Source organism: Sinohyriopsis cumingii, chromosome 5, assembly GCF_028554795.1.
Source record: "Sinohyriopsis cumingii isolate HCF-2022 chromosome 5, ASM2855479v2, whole genome shotgun sequence".
NCBI classification, from domain to species: domain Eukaryota; kingdom Metazoa; phylum Mollusca; class Bivalvia; order Unionida; family Unionidae; genus Sinohyriopsis; species Sinohyriopsis cumingii.
In genome coordinates, this window is record NC_142965.1 from 52075884 (window position 1) to 52091073 (window position 15190).

At 35.8% G+C, this 15190-nt stretch overlaps 1 protein-coding gene across 8 annotated transcripts in view; it reads left to right on the forward strand.

Annotated features, from left to right (window-relative positions):
* Nucleotides 1-15190, forward strand: part of LOC149799161 (A disintegrin and metalloproteinase with thrombospondin motifs 18-like) — a 78224-nt gene that overhangs the window by 1274 nt on the left and 61760 nt on the right. For 2 of the 8 annotated variants that reach the window (XM_089958337.1, XM_089958338.1), the window contains exons 1-2: nt 274-505; nt 2163-2398. The gene's annotated coding sequence lies outside the window, so the exon portion shown is untranslated. Of the gene's footprint in view, nt 1-273; nt 506-2162; nt 2399-12582; nt 12736-15190 lie in introns of those variants that run through there. The other 6 variants (XM_089958330.1, XM_089958335.1, XM_089958331.1 and 3 more) reach the window with 4 other exon arrangements.

Genomic DNA, 15190 nt, shown 5'->3' on the forward strand with positions numbered 1-15190 from the left:
ATAAATCACGATTCTTTTAAATTCCTCATTCAGACATAGCTACATATCTTTTCATGCTATCAGGATATGATTGTGTTTCCTGTTTTAAACCTTACAGCAAATAGCAATTCATAACAACGGTAAAATTGATGATGTGATACATCCATATTAAAATTATACAGGTAAGAATCTAAATGATGGATTGCACATGCTAAGACATACGGGAAAGTGGATATGTATTTACTTTAGTAACCTTGATTTACAAACCAGACACGAATACAAATTCGATGCAGCTTGATGAAACCATGCGTATATTGTTCTATAAGTCTATGATTCATGCTGCCTTAATTGTGTACCCAGTGAAGTGGTGGAGTATCACAAATCCCGTTATTTCTTTCTTCTGTGGAGACGTTCACCACAATTGAGGATTCAGCATTTCTTATCGATTGTTTGTCAAGTTACGGGATAAGTTCATGCAACTACAGATTAAAAGGCCGAGACATTTCGTGAACCTTTCTGTCTTAATGTAAGTCTCGATCTTGTCTGTCTGTCTGTTTGTCTGTCTCATTTCTACTGTTCTAATGGAATTGATATTTAGAAAATGCAGTAACGATTCAAACAAACTACGTATATTACTGTATAGTCATGATTCATCTTCATTTGCCTTTTTGCATATTATATAGGTAGGGAGTGCTTACTGTCTCAAAGGAGTTGGATTTCAATGCTAGATATCACATACAGCACTATCAAATTTTCCCACGACCTCTTTGTGATTATCTTCGCTTCACTAAATAGGGTAAACAACAAACCAACGCTCGTTTTCGTTAATTTTCATCCGAGTAGTTTGCTTAGGGACCATCCATTTAGTACGTACGCAAACTTCTGGCAGAGCTTGACCCCCTCCCCCCCTCCTTGTACACATGCGTACTTTTTTTTACACATCCAACCTGCGTACGTACGCTTGACGCACACCACCGCGAATTCTATAGAATGGCCTATATTTAATCCACGCAGAAACCATAAGGATTAATATTAGGATGCATATTTCGGTCGATCAATGAAGGGCACATTATTTTGGGGCCAGAGAACAATTAATTAGATTTATGGGGACAAATGTATCCACAGACGTATCCACTGCAGTATCTACTTACGTGTCCATCTACCCACACAAAGTTTGAGGGCCGAAAAGAGGCGAGACAGGAGGGAGGTCGGAAAAGGGAACAAGCGAAAGGACCTGCAAGAACTACCATAGTGGAGTCGGAGAGGACTGGAATAAGCAGGTTATGAGACTGTACAAGGCAATGACTTCGATGGTTCACTCGATTATATGATGAACTAATTCTATAATTTACAACAGATCGGCTATTTATATACATATATTTGTGTTTGAAATTCCGTGACAGATTTATTTTCAAAAGTAGTGTATCTTCCTAATGTAATGTATTATCACGGTTGTTTATGTAATTTATTAATTTAACATTTGTTTTTCCATGTACGGGGACTTGTGTCATTCTGTTCTATATATCTGCTCAGATCTCTATTGATTCCATCCATAATTTCACACTTTATTTTAAAATTTACCCGATTCGGGCAACAATACCGAGGGCGATCATCCTCTAGATAACGATAGCCAAATAAAGCGGACACCTTCTAAGAAGGTACAACCTCATAATACCACACCACCAGTAGCAACCGCTACAATTAATAATATTAACGTGTTTAATAAAAGATAGTCCACCGATATTGAATGTCTGGCTGCAACAAAGAAAAAAAGCTGCTTAACTTTAAACAGTTTGTCTAGTGTCCGCTAAATTTCAAACGCCGAGTGAACCCAGTCGAACAGGTTACGTATTAGACAAATTGTTATCGAGGTTTCACCCACCCACCCCGTTTCATATGCGTACGTACATTATCAGTAGTCCCCCCCTCCATATGCAAGCGTAATCATTTGGGTTACCCTCTCCTCCCTCCATGCGTACATAAAAAATGGGCGGTCCCTTATTGTAATAAATCACACTGTATGAAAAGTTCAGAATCGAGTACAATCGCTGCAAGTTAGCAAAGAAAAGAAAGTTTTCGGCCATAAGTGTTAGTTGGTAATCAAGTATATATATATATATATATATATATATATATATATATATATATATATATATATATATATATATACATTTCTAATTAAGTGCTGCGCTGGAGCTAGTACCCATATGAAATGCCAGTGCTTAAGTGGATCGATCGGTGTAGTACTGCTCTGAATGGACTATGAAAGGCTAAACAGCTATTCCAGAACTAATGCGAAATCCATCCACAAAGACTACACAAATATTCATACAGCAACAAGGAAGTCAAGACAACGAGCGATAGGCTTTTGGAGCATTCTAACGTGACAGTCATAATCTACATTATACGGTATAAAGAGGTAAGTCTTCACCAAACAAGGGGTTGGATTGGCTGGTGGGGTGGATTGGGTGCTGTATCTATTGTTTTTTATTTTTTTAAAATTAAATTAAAACTCTGGCCTCTGAGTAACACCGAAATTGATATGGCTGGCTTTACTTCCAAGGTATTTCTTTTCCCCCTTCTGAAAACTGCAAGGAAAACAAAATGATGTTAGTAAGAGGCAAGGTAACGGGAACATGTTGGCGACTGTTGGATGTTGGATACAACAGAACATAAGAGGCAGAACGAGTTTCCTCTGACCCTTGCCACCCCATTTTTTGATATTTGGACATTTATGTTTGGGTGTAGGGTCAGAGCGCATTCCCTATCGAAAAGTTGGAATTCGCCGACACCATTTGGTGTCGGCATGGGGTAGCCGCTTTCTAGCCGACCCAGCACACTTGAACGACCTTTCATCGAGATATACCTGCATGAAATTGATAAGAATATCAAATCTCTGTTAGCGCAAAGTTTTAGCTGGAATTCCATAATTCCTGGCAGCAGCTTTCAGTGAAGTTCCAGAATGAATTGCTTCAAGAGCCGCTTTTAGAGCTAGTGTCACATAATTTCCTCAATCAGTTTTCCTTCTGTAAGTTCTCACCATCTGCAAAAAAGTATAGAATAATTTAAGACGTGTGAACGGTTAGCTAAAAAGTGTACAACATTTATACAGTTATGGGGCAAGACGCCCCTGTAAGGACGTGTTGCCCCTATCGTACAGCATTGACAATTCCACAATAGAAGGAATTAACAACTGCTGCGAATAATGAAATATTATACATGATGCATCTCTATACTATGTTGTTTAAAAATATACTTACCCTGTTTTCTTTAGGTAGTTTCAGTCAAAAATACTGCAAACAATTGGATGGAACGCTTTTACAGGAAGATGCCAAAAAAGTAATATTCTTGCATAAAATCCAGCAATGGCCGCCATTCACAAGGCCTGTGTAAACTGGGCAAGCTTGCTGTATAAAGACCAGTCCATTTTCTAGCGCAGGGGCGTCAGATGGATTGGGGGCGTTTTACCCCATGGAGGCATTTTGCTCCCCCTCCCCCCACTGACTCGCACATGTCCGAATATAAAGACACAAATCAATAACTGTCGAACCTTTCTAGTTTGCTATGAAGTAGGCCTACCATAGCGCTGTAATAATCAGTATGTTTAAGTTTTTGTGACCTTCAATTTTTCAAAGAATATGACTATTAATATATGCAATTTTACGTCACGTTTGTAACAGACTGACATTTAGAACCCATGTACCATTATAATGGAAGCACATGCATGTGGTTAGACTCGGTATTACATCATACAGAATTATAATGTCACATGTCAATTTGCAAAAAGTTAAAATAATATTTAAGATATATAGTGAAATTTTGTGAATTCTGTACTCTTTACAGGAAATCCACATAAAGATCCAGACCTCTGAGATTACATACAATTTTTTGAGCATGCAACAAAGGAAATTACTTACATTTTGTACTTTTCATGAAGCATGTTTTTAAAAAACAACAAGCATTCACAGTCAAACTGCATTCGTTTTACACTTCTTGCTAAACCACTGTCCTTTTAGCACACTTTTCATTTTGCTACATTTCATATCCAAGTATTTTTCACTTTGGATTATCACAACTAATCATATCTACTTTACTATTAGGGGTGTAACAATACGCTCAGAACCGTATTGCGATATATTGTGATATGTCATAACCATATTGTAATATGTATTGCAATATAGTAACACTTAATGAAAACAATAATATAATCAGTATAAAAATGTACAACTTGAAAAGCACAATATCTCAAAATGACGTGACCAGAAAAGTGAATAAAAATCGCGCTTCCACGTCTTGTCAGTCTATAACTTCAGTAATCACATCACATCTTGCATGTGGCACCATCTTCTTCAGTTTCACCACTGCTCTTCGCTTTCTTTACACCGAAACATTTCCACAAGGGAATAATTTCAAAGTCCTTTTTTAAATAAAAAGAAAAAATAAAAAAAAATTATGAAATTAAAAATTCAGGTCTACACTCATGTATACTAACTTCAAAAATGAGTGGACGCTAATCGATATTTGGAGAAAAGAAAAGGAAGTTAGCATGACGTAAGCATATTGTTTAAATGTTTTGCTTTTCTATTCTTTGAAGCTAAAATATCACTCAAACACAGCAGACGCTGCATGCTTTTGCTGAATGTACATTCCTAGCATTGGACCAAAGATTAATTATTTTAGAGGAATTGATACATTTACGAACATTTACATACATATCTGGGGCAAAGAGAATTTATAAATTTATGATAATAAAGACGCTGAAAAAGTCGCGGTAGAGAAAATCGTAGGCCTACTGGTGTATGTATTGCCTGAACAGCAACCACAATATACCAGTATACCGGTATATCACTGCACCCCTATTCACCGTCATCTTTTGAATGGCTTATACAATAATGTCTTTGATCAGTTACGCTGCTATGACCTTACAACGACTTCTTGCTGAACAATTAAGTTGGTCAAAATAATTATATACCATTTGCATGAATTATAAATATTGGTAATGATGCTTGAAAATACTGATTAAACTGGCACAGCGTGTGGCATTTTCAATGGATGCTGCGCGTTGATAGGAGAGGCTTCTCCTACGGTATAACCCGGATATTGTAACTAAGACGCCAGATTAATGAGTAAGTAAAGAGACCTTTTTATCCGACATGCGACACGAAAAGCACCCCATCAACAGAACGGGTACATTGTCAGAAAACAACACTCAGCGTATATGAGACGGGGGGGGGGGGGGAATATCTACGTCTTGATGGTGAAAGAAACGAAGAGAGAATAGTTCACAACAATCATATATAATAAACGGATTATCGGAGGGCAGGTTTAGATGTATGATTAGGAGAAGGAGAAGGAGGAGGTTTGTTTGATTTGCAGGGCTCGAATATCAGATCGGACAAACTTACCATACAGCACTTGGCATGCGGTGAATCAACACACCAGACGAGATATGGATGGAGCTCATGTAACCATCAGGGAACAGGATTAGGGAGCAGGGAGCAGGTCAAGGACATTTGAAAGAAAATGACGATAATGTGTTTTTAATTTTTGAATTTACCTCTTATTCTACGTGTTTATGTTAATATTCTTTTGCGAAACATGGGACCAAGATTTTGGTATTTATTGGAGGGATATAGAGATTGTAGCTTTATGAGTAGAAAGAAAATCTCAATAGGAATTCAAATCATGTTACCGTATTTGTCACGACTCAGTAGAATGTTTAGTGTCAAGAATATGCAGTGAGGCAGTTGTGATGTGTTGTGTTGTGTTCTGTTGTATATTTATTTTAATTTACCGAATAATATCAGACTGATAGATTATATATTTAACATATTTCACCGGAGAGGTCACCAATTCACGACGATTTCAAAGGAAATGATGATGATTATTATTATTCATTATTATTCATTATTATTATTATTATTATTATTATTATTAACATTGGCCATCGGCCCTTATTACATGCATGTATTAAAAATATGGTACAACCACAAGCCATGACAATTCTAGAATTAGCACACTACCTGATTCATTTATTGATAAACTAGAAAGAATAAAATCGTCGGTCAAGAAGATGCTTTGATCCAACGCGAGAGATTTTAATGCTGGTGGAAATTTGTTTTGGACTTTATTCATGATGATACTTGGAAAATATTTTAAATGTTAGATGACATGTATGTTGGCGATAATGTTTCTCTCCCATGTAATATAAAAGACTGAAACTCGTGCCAATTTAGGGTTCCCAATTGTAAAAATGTGCAAGAGTTTAATATACGTGTACTTAATGTTAGGCCTTACAAAAATACGAATATAACATGCATTTGAGCTAATGGCTTCATCATGAAGGATTATGTTGTCTGAACAGAGTTGTTTCTCTTTAGAACCAGCTTTGGGTTTGATGAAAGACAAATCCTCCAATTTTTCGACGTATTATAGCATGAAATTTGCTGACAAATAATTGTGTTCAAATATATTAGAATATAAAAGATTATGTGTATAATGAATACAACAGTGATTATGTGACTGTGGCGTTAATGACGATGACGAAAGATGACGATATTGATTTGTAATTATTTTATGGAAAGAAACAAATGGAGAAGCAAGGTCAAGACATAACCGATAAACTACGTTTAAATATGAACGAGTGTTTGAAGATAGTTTAGTCCTTATATAATTAAATTCGTAATAAAATGTAGCAATGGACGTTCCCAGTTTTACCGCAGAGGTTGCAATCCTAATGTAGGATCATGACTGTGATAATACTTAAACAGGAGAAAGTTTTAGGAAAATGTTCTCAGTAGAAACTCGTTTAAAAGGTCGTGTGAACTGCAAACAAATCAGTATATAAAAAGTCAATGAAAGATAAACTTGTACAATCAAGAAATGACCACAAACAATTTCCGACAAGTGTTAAATGGAAAAGATTATAACAGGGTAAATGCACGTGAATCTAATGTAATAATGAATAAATTGTTAGGCTAATTTCTTTTTGTAATATACATGCAAATGTTGACAACGACAAATGTTGACAACGACGGTGCTGCAAGAAATGAGAATATCATTTTCGAATTGAATAAGCGAATTGCAAATCAAGAATAATTTATTGAGTTCGCTTTTTTACATTTAACCCCAAATTCCAACGACAAGATTTAATTAATTAGTTACCAGTGGACATTACCACGCATTGTTTCATAACTGAATATACTCTTCCAGAGTATCTTGAAAAAGGGGATTTCCCAAGAAATGGTCTTAAAGTATAATATGTCCGACATTTAAAAATAGGAGCATTAATGGCCCTAACTATTAAAGGGTCAATGTCTATAATAAAGCAATCATGCTAAATATTCACATTCAATTTGATCAAACGGTTGTATAGATTGTCAAAAGGTAATAATGTAACGGATGAGTCTCAGACTGACTTTACGGTACTACTGTACACAGATGAGTCTCAGACTGACTTTACGGTACTACTGTACACAGATGAGTCTCAGACTGACTTTACGGTACTACTACTGTACATGTGTAACGGATGAGTCTCAGACTGACTTTACGGTACTACTGTACATGTGTAACAGATGAGTCTCAGACTGACTTTACGGTACTACTGTACATGTGTAACGGATGAGTCTCAGACTGACTTTACGGTACTACTACTGTACATGTGGTCATATATTCACTTTGCATGACAATTCTTCAGAAGTGTATATGTAAATTTGTTGGTAAGTTTCACTTCTTTTTTGTTGATTTTTGAAATGCTTTCGATGGTATACAAAATACTAAACGATGTCTTTCTCTTGTATGGAGAAGTATTCATAGAACTATTTTACAAGCTTTAAAGGACCGCTCAGGTGGCGTAGTGGTTAGAGCGTCCGCCTCGAATGCGGGAGATCGTGGGTTCGATCCCCAGCCGAGTCATACTAAAAACGTGATAAAAATGTTACTAACAGCTGCCTCGCTCATCATTACGAGGTTAGTGTTAGGACTTGTAGGCATGGTGTCAGGATAATGTGACTGGGTGGGACATCATGCTATATGTCTGCAGCATGATTCCCCAGTGTTAGACATCATTATAAACTGCCACACTGCGGACATCGTAAAGTACGTTAAAACCCATATCACACACACACACAAGCTTTAAAGAAAATGTATTGTTGTTTGAACAGCCGTTTACTATTATGTATATTTATAGCGTGCCTTTTATTTGCGTGTGTGTGTGTGTGATTGGATTTTTAACGTAGCTGTAACAAATTTTCAATCGTATCGCTACGATGTCTGCAGTGTGACAATATATAGTTATATCAAGCAATTAGGCGTCATGCCGCAGACATGTGGCACCATGTCCCACCCAGTCACATTATCCTGACAACGGCCGACCAGTGCTAACTCTAACCACTTAATGCAGAGCGCCACGCGAGGCAGCTGCTAGTACCATTTTTATATGTCTTTGTTATGACTCGGCCGGTGTTCGAACTCGCGACCTCCCACATCCAAGGCGGACGCACTAACCGCTTAGGCAACCGGAGCAATCCCCTTATACTTTTTGTGCTGACCTGTAGATTGCATAGGATCTATAAATAGGTGTTTACGATCCTCAGTATTAATATTTGTAATAAACCTATTTATGAGTTAGGGATATTTTCCATTTGATGGGTCGGTCAGATGGGTTGTTTTGCGACGTGGGGTATTTTGACAGAGGACATGTAGCGAGTAGGGAAGAAACGAGATTTAGGCCGTATGGGAATATATAAGAAAGTATAGTTGGACAATTAATTAGCATTATTACCTATGTTGTTGTGTTAATATTCTGCAGATGTGTTTAAAGTTGTGTTTATATATATTTTGAGAGGAAACATTTCTTTCGATTATTTGTTGGAATTACAAAGTGCTCAGAATAAAATATTATTGTAAAATTATTGTATAGTTTATTCAAAAGAGTTCTGAATAATGCCATTGTGATACATCAGGACTGTTGACACATCAGCATATTCGATGACCTATAATTCATTCTGATCACTGATTCTTTTTTGGAATTGCGTAGAATGTTTTAAGATTATTTTGGATTTAATTCATAATACTGAAGTTCTTCTTAAATGTTGACATTTTAAATTGAGAGAATTTAGATTATTTATTTAGTTTTACAAAACCTGTAGGTATTGCTTCCTTCTGTTACTTAGTTTATGACAGAGTTATACTAGAATGATCTCCAGATGGACTAACCAGATATTTTAATTGCATTGTGGGAACAAGAGAAGAATTTGTTCTACATCAAATTCTTTTTTCTCTTTTCATTAATGATTTTGTTCAAAAATAGCGAACTTAGTGATATAAAGTCATTTCCATGACAGATAATATACCAGAGATCTTTCCCTAATTGAATGTAGATGATGTGCTGAAACCTTTCGGTTACTACAGCAACAAATGAATGCCATAGGTGAATTTGGTAATTAAACAGGAATGGAAATTAATCTTGTAGAAACAAACATAATTCTGGTTCGAAACGGTAGAATTCTGAGAAGTGAATTTAGCAATGATTTTGTAAATTATTAGTTAAGGTACCAAATAATGTGAATAATTACATCAGTCTTGGTCAACGTTGGCCATAAACTTTTAATATAACTTTGTACATGTCAAGTACTGGAATAAAATTATGCATATGCTGAGAAGTCGAATTTTCCTTTCAAATGTTCTCTTTTTTCTTTAAATGCACAATGGTGGCAAAGGTACATGAGTCATTAATGTTTAATTTTTTTTAATTTTTTTTTAATCATGGCATACGCAAGAAATGGTTGATTGAAACACTCTTCAACCTATGTTTCGATAACGTCTGTTTGATTCTTCATTAAATATCAGGTCAAGCAAGATAGGTGATTCTACCAATTTGCATATTATAGTCAGTACATGTCATTATTGAAAACTGATAAATATTTAACTCTTTACTTACCGTTCATTTTCAGTAAAAAGTCTTTCATAGTTTCCATGTTCTAAACGTAATTCGTTCATGCGAAATTATTAAGTTCGGATAATTTCTAGGTCAATATACATTTTAATTGACATGTGTCTGCTAATTGCGTGATCCAGTCATAGGAAGATCCGATCGTTCTTTATTGAAAGATACTCCGCTCCACCCCCAAATGTATATCCTACAATATGTAACTATACATCATTGACTCAGATAGGACTATGATTGGTCACCTTTGAACTTAAATGAAAATAAAAACAATGTCTTTTTAATATTCAATTAAAATGCATCTATCTAATCATATTTTGCTATTACGAATTCCGATTACTTGTACTTGTGTACCCTCCAGTCACCAATTCAGAATGCCTGACTTTAAGTAAAATAACAGCAAAACAAAACAACAACAAAAAAAAAAACACACCACCACCAACAACAACAAAACAAATTGAACAAAAATGTCACAAAGCTGTTTAATACTGCACTATTGCCACTTCCAAATCATTCTGTTCACAGACAAAGAGTTCAGGAGAACCTTTCTACCGAGCGACTTTAAAAAATGCTACAAACAGTTGCCTCGCTTGGCGCTCAGCATTAAGATGTTAGTGTTAGGACTGGACGACCAGGTGTCAGGATAAATGTGACTGGGTGGGACATGATTCTACATGTCTGCGGCATGATGCCCCAGAGCTAGCCATCACTATAAACTGTCACACTGCAGACATCATAGCGATATGACTGAAACAGTGTTACAGCTACGTTAAAAATCCAAATCACACACACACACACACACACACATACACACACACACACACACACACACACACACAGAGGAAGAAATATTAAAAGTTGTTAGGAATGTAAATAATAATCAGATAGTAAATTCAACTAACCACTTTTTTAAGACTTAAATTAAAGTCGTATTTGCTGAAATGTTAAATGTATATATGTAAAACTTTGCAATGCATTGTTACATACTGGCTGGACTAAAGATGTTCTTGTACCAATTTCAAAACATAAAGTTGACAAAACCGACATATCCATTTATAGATATATAACGTTAGCCATCTGTTTGTGGTCTTGTTTTTTTTACCAGTATATATGAAACCTATGATTTACCGGTATATATTAAACTTATGATTTACTACATCTTTTTTGATAATATCCTTACTATCTGAGACACAAACTAGATTCAGGAAAGACTATTTAACATTGAACAAGGTATTTATTTTCTATGGCCGTATTTATTAATAAAAAAAATACCTTTGATAATGGATATGGCATAAGTTTTATTTGATAAGCATCCAGGGGAAAGTGTTTTAATGTGAATACCACAGTTGTAGACAAGGAGAAAATACATTTGCACTAGTGTTCTTATTCCTAAATGACTTGGTTTGAATATTTACCACATGTACTCTCTTATAAGTCTAATTCAATTGTAAACTACACAGACCTAGATCTGCCGTCGCATAATGCGCCGGCAGATCTGGGTATGTGCAACTTCTCAGGGGTAATTAGTAGAACATACAACATTGACCTTGTTCTGCAGCCACATTAAGCTACTCAGATCAGGATCTCTGTTTTTCTTAGCTATACTTTACTTATAAGCGAGTATAAACGGGATTTGTTAATGGGCGTCGAGATTGTGCTGTAACTTCTGGACATACTAATTTTGAATCATGTTAAATTTAATGCAGCTTATGTACTCTAATGACACTATACTTATTGCAGATAATCATAGTGACAAGCAATATCACTTGTCACATATATATGCTGCAATAACTGGAGACTTAAAATCAAAAGATATATTGCATTTGGTTAAAAACAAAGGATCACACATAGGCCTACAGCTTAATATATATAAATGGGGGTATTTGTACCGTCATCTCAAGGTTGTAATTACGGATTATTTAAAACTAGTTTTCATTTAGAACATATTTATATTTCATTATCAACAAATATATCTAAAAAGGTTTCGTGCTCAAACTGGTAAATGGGCTCAAGTTCCCTTTAAAGATAATCTCCATATAAAAGGGTGATGAGTTTCATTATCTTCTGTCGTGTTCTTATTTTTTGCGAGGAATGACACATATTTATATATCATTTTTACATTTCCAGGGTAATGTATATATAATCAATTAATGAATACAAGTCAAATGCGAATCTTGGAAAAGATTGAGCTTGAAACAACGTCAAAAGGATATTCTACCATCTAATTTAAGAAAGGATAAACTATCGTTAAATCTTATGAATGCGTATGTTTGTTATGTGTAAATTCCGGAAGAATAATAAGCACTGGGAGACAAACTTCTGGCCATTGTCAGGTCAGTTGACCCTGCTACTGGTCACTCTCAGGTCACTGAAACTGGTATTGCTTTTACTATTCATTCCCACACATGCCATGCACTCCAGTCTTCACAACTGTTAGGAAAAAGCATTGTACATATGTACTTGCCTGAATCTAGATAGATAAATAGCGAAAGGTTCGTCGCCACAAACGTTGATCATCATGCGGTTGCACTAACTCTCTTGACCTACGCATTGATGTCAGGAAGTTACACATCCCAACACACTTAACTACTGTTAATTTAATTTGATACTTTTGTGGTGACTCAATAGAATATTCATCATCTCAATGCAGTGACTGAATCACTTATTTGGTCGTCCCCTTGGTTTAAATATGGACTGGTCCTGGTACCACTATGAACAATGATCTGCTGGGAGATTCTAAAGTGAAACGCTAGGATGTCGAATGATTAAAAACAATGGGAATATTTACATCGGTAAATTTCATAGTCAAGGTTTGTTATACACTTTGCTGAACTGCATGTCCTAAGATAACGATCGTTGCATAGCCATATGCATGTATAGCTAATTATAATGCTTCTGTGTATGCCTTGAATAAGTGTCAAATTTGTTCGGAAAAATAGAAATATCGCTTGGAAGCTATCACAACATCCTCTTCCTAAATGCATTTGCTTGATTTATTTTCCTGGCTAAATATTTCTTCTGTTAAACACTTTTGTTTCGCTACAATCAGATAAAATGCAAGACATGCAGAGCTTACTCAATAGTTGGCGTAAACTAATTGTTACCAGTTTTGTTCATGCCTATATATGTTAAAGTATACTAAAGAATTGCTGATACGTGCAGTACGTTAAGTTAAAGGAATGAGGAATGCATCTTTATGAGTTAAGTGGCTTTCCCTCTCAAGGGCGAACGGATGGAGACTGATGATGGTGGAAGTCAAAAGTAACTCCCTAATTTATACCCATTTGGATAGAGTCCAGTTCGCACCTGCTATGGAGTATATGGATTATGCTGATATATTTGGAATATAGCATACGTAGACAGTTGGCTTTATTTTTAAGCTAACAGTTTTATTGGCGCCATGCCCCTGTGGCTATTGTACCTTCTGGGGCACAGCTACCTGGTCCTAATTTTGATCCTTTTGAGATCCCCATCATATAAGCGTATTGACAGTTCTTGATATAAACAGGCCAAGTCATTTCCACCCTGATGTAATCGTGGTGCCTGGATCTTAACTGAGAAACATTGCATGTCTCCACCATAAACGTATGCATCTAAACTGTGATTGCGTGATGCTGGGGATTTGCTTTTAATGGGTGATTATGCATTTAACATTAGTCGTGTGTCTATCATGTGACCTGTGAACATACATTGGAAACCATTGAGATCTCCATTGAAATCGATTCACATATCCAAGGTAAAACTATATGTACGCTTGCTTGGGGTAAAAAGGGAATCCACTTTGAAGTAACTTACAGAAAGTTGGGGTCGACAGAGCCGAAAGAAAAGGCGAGACATACTTATTCATGGAATCGTAGCATTATTTTTTGCAATGGTACTTATCGGAAATCCACGTGGAAACTTAGCTTTTAAAATAAATTGAGGAGAAATCGATGGCATTTTTGTTTATATATAAGCTACGATAGGCAAAGTGTCAACTATACGACCAATTGATTGTTGTCGTTTATTGTTTTATTTTTACTTTTAGCTGGTATAAAGTTAATAATCAGATAATGAACATATCAAAATACGTCTTCCAATGTTGAATCATGTTGACTGCACAGTGCATTGACAGAGGGGGAGGGGGCAAATTGTACAAATGCATAAATTTGTTTAAAGGCCACAGTCATGCAGTCATCTATCAATTACAGAGATACTCAGTACAATGAAGTTTAGATGATAATTAAATCTCTATAGTTTAATGTGGCATTTTGCCAGTACGCCACAAAATTGATAATTGAAACTAAAGTTCAGTCATTTCAGAACTTTTATAGTTATAAGAGAGTGTTTGCGTGATGTGACTCCTAGCTTTGAAACAGAGAAGCTGTCCTGTTCGGTTCTTGTGCACACGGTAGTGATGATTTCAGATACAATAAGGCAAGATATTCTGTGCTATTCTGAAAGGAATGTATTTTGTTTATAAACTGCCTCTGCTTGACAGTGGGGGTTTACTTCTAATTTGTGATTATGCATTTAATATTAGTCAGGGGTCTATCATGTGACCAACCTGTGATCATACACTGGAAACCACTGAGATCTCCACCCATAAATCCTTATATACATTTTCATGGCATGAGATGCTGCCAGAATTTCTTCGTGGAACTCCCCTACAACCTGGGAAAAAGGCTTCCGATTAATAACTGGAAGTCGGTTCACATATCCAAGGTAAAACTTTATGTACGCTTGCTTGGGATAAAAAGGGAATCAACTTTGAAGTAACTTACAGAAGTTGGGGTCGACCGAACCAAAAAAAAAAGCAGCGAGACATACTTATTCACAGAACCGTTGCATTACTAGTGCAATGGATCTTTTTCGGAAATCCGCGAGGCAACTTAGTTTTGAAAAACAATTGAGGAGAAATCGATGATATTCGTTTATTTATCAACTACGATAGGAAAGTGTAAACCATATTACCAATTTATTGTTGTCCTTTACTGTTTTATTTTTACTTTTAGTTCGTATCACGTTGATAAACAGGTAACAAACATATCAAAATTTGTCTCCTAATGTTGGATCAAGCTGACTACACAGCACATTGTACAAATGCATACATTTATTTCAAGGCCACAGTCATCTGTCTAATATAGAGCTACTAAGTACAATGAGGTTTAGATGAGAATTAAATCTGTATAGTTTAACGTGCAATTTTGTCAGTAAGCTACACATTTGATAACTGAAACTAAAGTTCAGTCATTTCAGAATTTTCTTAGTTATATGAGAGCGTAT